Source organism: Carex rostrata, chromosome 10 (assembly GCF_964058835.1).
Source record: "Carex rostrata chromosome 10, lpCarRost1.2, whole genome shotgun sequence".
Lineage (NCBI taxonomy): Eukaryota > Viridiplantae > Streptophyta > Magnoliopsida > Poales > Cyperaceae > Carex > Carex rostrata.
The window spans coordinates 4,170,889-4,177,629 of NC_135927.1; positions in this window are offsets into that span (position 1 = coordinate 4,170,889).

The window sequence follows — 6,741 nt, forward strand, 5'->3', positions numbered from 1 at the left end:
TTTATGTTTATTCTCACATTGTTTTGTTGAATTCAATATGTATTATGTCAAGGGCTGAAAATAGAGCCGAATAATCCGTGATCCGAATTAAACGGATAGGATAATTTCCGGCCATTTTTATTAATACCCTTCAAAAAAAACAAAATTTTAAAAATAATCCCATAATCCTTTTTTTTTTTAAAATGCTCCAACCGCCTGGATCTGGGGCGGTCCAAAAATCAAGCAGACCGCCTCAGATCCAGGCAGACCACACTCCAACCAAACCGCCCCTGGGAGGGGCGGTCCTCTTATTTTTTTTTTTTTAAAGTTCTTTTTTTTTTAAACATAATTTTTTTTATTATTTTTATTTTTTGTATTGAAATATTAGAAATATTGAATATATTTCTTTAAAAATAGATGGAATACAATATAATGATTTATTAGAAAGACTGCAACAAATAACCCGGATCAATATTTTTCAAGCCGGATTTTTCGCGGCTGTAAGAAAAATTAATATATTTCTTTATGTGTTATTGGACAAAAATAAAAATGCTTAGATTCCGAGTTATTGATCCCGGTTCAAAAGTCACTTCTATGTAATCTAGAAAATATTGTGATCCTTCTAGGACATTTAATTTATAAAAAGTTGTATCTATTTTGAGAATTCTTTTTGAATAACAAATATTAAATAACTTAAAGTTTTTGTTTTTTTTCAAAAATAGATACAACTTTTCATAAATTAAATGTTCTAAAAGGATTACAATATTTTCTAGATTACATAGAAGTGACTTTTGAACCGGGATCGATAACTCGGAATCTAAGCATTTTTATTTTTGTCCAATAACACATAAAGAAATATATTAATTTTTCTTACAGCCACGAAAAATCCAGCCTGAAAAATATTGATCCAAGTTATTTGTTGCAGTCTTTCTAATAAATCAAATTATATTGTATTCCATCTATTTTTAAAGAAATATATTCAACATTTCTAATATTTCACTACAAAAAAAAAAAAAAATGGACCGCCCCTGGGAGGGGCGGTCTGCGGTCCTCTTATTTTTAAATTTTTTTTTTTTTGAAAGTTGTGTTTTATTTTAAACAGAAATTTTTTTATTTTTTTATTTTTTGTAGTGAAATATTAGAAATGTTGAATATATTTCTTTAAAAATAGATGGAATACAATATAATTTGATTTAAAGAAATATATTCAATATTTCTAATATTTCAATACAAAAAATAAAAAAATAAAAAAAATTCTGTTTTAAAAAAAAACACAACTTTCAAAAAAATAAAAATAAAATAAGAGGACCGCCCCTCTCAGGGGCAGTCTGGTTGGAGTGTGGCTCGCCTGAGTCTGAGGCGGTCTGCTTGATTTTTGGACCGCCCCAGATTCAGGCGGTCAGGGCTTTTTAAAAAAAAAAGGGTTACGGGGTTATTTTTAAAATTTTTGTTTTTTTTGAAGGGGTTATTTTTAAAATTTTTGTTTTTTTTGAAGGGGTTATTTTTAAAATTTTGTTTTTTTGAAGGGTATTAATAAAAATGGCCGGATAATTTCTGAATACGGATTCGAATATTTACCCAATATCAAGAAATGAATTCAATATGTATCATGTCAAGAGCTGAAAATAGAACCGGATAATCCGCGATCCGATTAAGATCCGTATCCGAAATAATTTCTGAATACGGATTCAGATATTTACCTAATATCAAGAAATGAATTCAATATGCATCATGTCTAGGGGTGGCAACGAACCAAACCGAACTTACCTTAGGTTTGAGTTTGGTTTGAATTAATTTCGAACCGAACCTGGTTTGATTCGTTTCGAACCGAACCTGGTTTGATTCGTTTCGAATCGAACCTGGTTTGATTCGTTTCGAACCGAACCCATTTCGAACTACACATTTTTCTAATCGAACCCGAATCGAATCACGAACTAAATTATTTTTTAGCAGTCCTAGTTATACCGGTAGTTTATACATTAATTTTTTTCGCGCATGACAATTCACATGGCTTCCTTTTACCGGTATGAACTATGAAATGAGTGTTTTTAAGTTGAAAAATTGTTAATGAAAAAATACATCAGAAACAGCTTTCCTGGTATGAACTATGAGAGACGATCGAAGAGAGAGGAGAGACAGTCATCTAGGACGGAGAGAGGAGTGACAACCGGAGAGACAACCAGTCGCCGAGACCGTCGGCTAGATTTTAAAGCTAGAGGGAGAGTGAGTTAGAGAGAGGTGGAGAAAGAACTAGGTTATTGAGATTTGAGAGCGATAGAGTATCGGCTAAGTTAAATTATGACTCTTTATCTTGGATTTTAATTTCATCAGGTAAATGGACGGCCGATGTTATTATGAGATTCGAACCATAAAAATGATTGAACCCATTTCGATCAAACCAGGCTAGGTTTGGGTTTGGTTTGAATTAATTCCAAACCGAACCTGGTTTGGTTTGTTTCAATTCGAACCCATTTCGAGTGGAATCAAACTCGAATCAAACCCGAATCGAATCACGAACCTCGAATTTTTTTGCCAGCCCTAATCATGTCAAGGGCTGAAAATAGTCCGCAATCAGAGTAAGATCCAGATCTAATAAAACAACCGGATACAGATACTAAAGCATTAACAGAGCGGACATCCGTTGTGTTATCCGGATCTAATAAACTACGCTGCTATTTTCACTTAGCTGTAAATGATAACTTGAAGTCGCTACCTTATATACTATCCATCTTTAGATTCACATTTATTGTGGGACTACTCGCTCAGGCATCCGGACAACAAAATTTTTCCTTTGTTTTCTTTAATCACATCACGGGACGCTATTAGATGAGTCACTGTCAAACATCTTTTGTCCAAATTCTACACCACTGTGAAGTTTTTATTGGATATGAGCCTTTTGAATGTATTTTCTTGTTTATACTCTATGCCACGTATAGGCATTATTCATTTTTTATTTATATTTAAGTTTTATTAATTAATAATTTCATATTTATATCTAAAATTTGAGTAAAGCTAGTGTGTGACATGCTCACCAAGAAAGTTTGGTGAGCATAACTCCAAAAGTATATCGGATCGACGTCAAATGCCAAATTCAAACCGTTGAAATCCATGTACTTCATGAGTGATGCATATATATGCAAAATTTTGAAAGTTTCGAGTTTATTTGCTACACGGTCAAGTGGTCAAAGAAATGAACATTTTATTATAAGTTATTTTATATATTCAATTTTTATTATTTCTTTGACCACTTGACCGTGTAGAAAATAAACTCGAAACTTTCAAAATTTTGCATGTATATGCATCACTCATGAAGTACATAGATTTCAACGGTTTGGATTTGATATTTGACGTCGATCCGATATACTTTTGGAGTTATGCTCACCAAACTTTCTTGGTGAGCATGTCACACGCTAGCTTTACTCCTAAAATTTCATATAACTTAATTATCCAATAATTATTCGTTTCTATTCGTATTCGAATCTGTATTCGTAAATTATCCGCTTCGTATCCGTATCCGTTTAAAGCAGATTTGGTTTTGAATTTTGATATCTGTTTACTATCCGTATCTGTATTCATATCCGTTCATTGTAAGGCGGATACGGATATGGTATCAGCATTATCCGCTCCGTTTTCACTCCTAATCATGTGAGTGAGTCTGTCTCTGTTTCATTTCCCCAAAAAAAAAAGAAATTAATGTGATAAAATAGTTGTTCAGTGAAGACGGAGAGATTCAATTCATAGCAATTTTTCGGCGGATATCAGAAGACTAAATTTTTTCTAAAACATGTTACAATTTTTTTAATAAAGAGTAAATGTGTACTTTATATTTTAAAATGAATTTTAATAGAGAAAACAATAAAATAGATAAATTTATGAGTTTTTCAAATATTCAAAGTTTTTGAGGGATATACATAAAATTCCCCCCCAGATTATTTGTTATGATTTGGAAAGAAGCAATCTTGACCCGTTACTTGAGCATTACCATCATTACAATCATGGTGCGCCAACAAATCTATAAATTAGATTAGATTAGATTATATAAGCTCACAACACAACACAGTTGGGATCCAATCTTTTAGGACTAACCTTTACTCAACGAATTTTTTATTATTGGAAAATAAAAAGATAAATTTATACAAATCAGAAAATATTTTGAATATTTTGAATCATAAGAAAATGAAACCGCCATAAATTGTAGAGTCCGAGATGGACGCCGGCCATTGTTTATGACGTCTCACCAGATCGAAAAGCGGAATGAAAGAGAATATATACGTACGGGACGTACGTATGCGGTATGCCACCAACTACGGCGTCCATGGAATGAAAACAAAAATATATATATTGTAGAGTTAGGCTAATATGACATTGGTGTTATTTGAAACTAAATAACACCACATCTTAAACTCTTAGATTTGCTTTAAGATTCGTAATATCCGCTTTTACTGTTTAAGCACTTTATTTTGTACGAATCTTAAAGCAGATCTAAGAGTTTAAGATTTGGTGTTATTTAGTTTCAAATAACACCAATGTCATATTAGCCTAACTCTATATTGTATATTATAAATAAAAAAAATGTTGGGACTTGGGAGTTGGGACGCACCCTTCCTTCCTTCCACGCAGACCCCTCCCCCACCCACGTAGACCCCTTTTTTTATTCATTCAAGAGACCAGGCTCTTGCTTCGGGACTCGTATCTTGTGAGACAGTGAGAGTGTGTTTCGATGAAGGCTTAGATTAGTGGAAACAGTGAGTTAATTTAAATTTGAGACAGTGAGTTACTTTAATAGTACTCGTGCAGACTGCAGATTGTCATTGGACAGTCCAGATTCAAACAGTAATATTTTGTTACGTACCTCAGGTGATCCGAATTCCTTGCTCCGACCTAATTTTACTCAAAGTTAACAGATTAGTGAACAATTGAATTGGAGGAAAACTACAAAATGTTTCTAATAATAAAATGTATCCATCGCAAACCAATGTTGACTTGACTGTTCCAAAGCAACTCTTCACGTCATATCCTAATTTCCCACATGTGGGGCCCACCACCAAACAGTGCAAGAAATTAAAATAAAAAAAAAAAACACATGGACACCATGGTTTATGGAGTCCAGACTTTTAATTTAAATTTTCAAAGAGATGTATAATTTATAATGAGATTTATACATTAAGATCTAGATGTATACTTAATTATTAGAGCATGCTAATTAAAAAAAAAAAGTGTATTGGGATTTATATATAGACAATTTGGTGATATTTAAATTATAAATAAGCTCTAATATTGGATGTTGGATGTTCTTTGACAATTTTAATTACATTTGAATCATAAATAAGATCATCATTTATTAAAAATATGAACAAACACACAAAATCCGTTGTTACTGTGTGGTTTAGAGCAAGCACAAATCCAATTGGGTCTGGACTGTGGTTTCTCCTTTCTTGTCCTTGCTGGGCTGCCTATCTGGAGCTTCCCGAAGTTGGGCCTATGTGGAGTCTTGTGGGCCTGGGTATTTGGTGATATTGGGCCTGTGTTGGATCTCGTCACCTCTCCTTGTTGGGCTTGTTATTTGGTGCGGTCTGTAATTGAGGCAGGCTGTGTATTACATTGTAAATTTTGAATTACAATATTGTCAAATTATTATATTTTCATTGAATCACCACCAAAAATAATATTATCCTTATCAGCACTAAAAATTCAATTGTGATAATAACAAAGTTAGATCTAACTTTTGTGCAAAATTTGAATATATGAGTTATCTGTCCAAGATTATGTTAATTAAGATTATGAACTTAGATATATATATATATATATAGTTGTTAATGAATTATAATTAGGAGCGGAGCCAAACTTTTAAGTTATGAGAGTCAAACATTGAATGAAAATCAATCTGTAAAAATTTTATACTACAAATGGAATCAAATTTATTATATCTTTGACTTTAGCATTTTACTATAAACTTTATAGAAAATCGTATACAATTACATAAATTTTGAAAACTAAATATTAATTCTTTCAATTTACCTTCAACTGATCATAAACCAGCATTTATTTGTATTCTGTAAACGTTGATACTACTAGTATTTATTAGAAATCAAGTAGTCCTAGAAGTCCTCGCAAAGTCGCAATATACTTTCTCTTTTTCTTTCCAACATATATTTGATTTCCGAGAAGCCGCCTTTGGGTGCATTTCCCTCTTGCTAGGAAGGACCTATATGAGACAGGTTCAACGAGTTGGGATCCTATGAGACATCTTAGTAACATAACTGTGTAGCGGGTCACCGATGCATAAAAATATACTTCAATATTCAAGGCCCTTTGCCTATTTTATAAATTATAAAAATATACTTCAATATAAATATTCTTCAGTATTTAGAGCCCATTTTATCAATTATATATAAAAACGAGCTTGTATTTTTTGGGGGGCATTCTAATTTCTAACAGAGAAAGATTTGATAGACTGAAAAATTTGCAATTTCAAGAGTACGTACTACGGTTTCCAAAGTGCATAGCAAATAAATCAAATTTCGACTTATCTAGTGCAAATATGATTCATCACTCTGTATTTTCTTGGAAATCTGTTGCATAGGTTTTAGCAATTCCTCTAGAAGACTTCCTAGGTTAATCTGTTGCATAGGTTTACTACTACCAACCTTTTTTTTTTTTCCATATACAAAGCAGGAACAAGCACCAGCAATCTCAAGTTGAGTGGGTGAGAGAGAAAGAGAAAGAGAGAGATCATACCCAAGATGGCTTCAGAATCTAGTA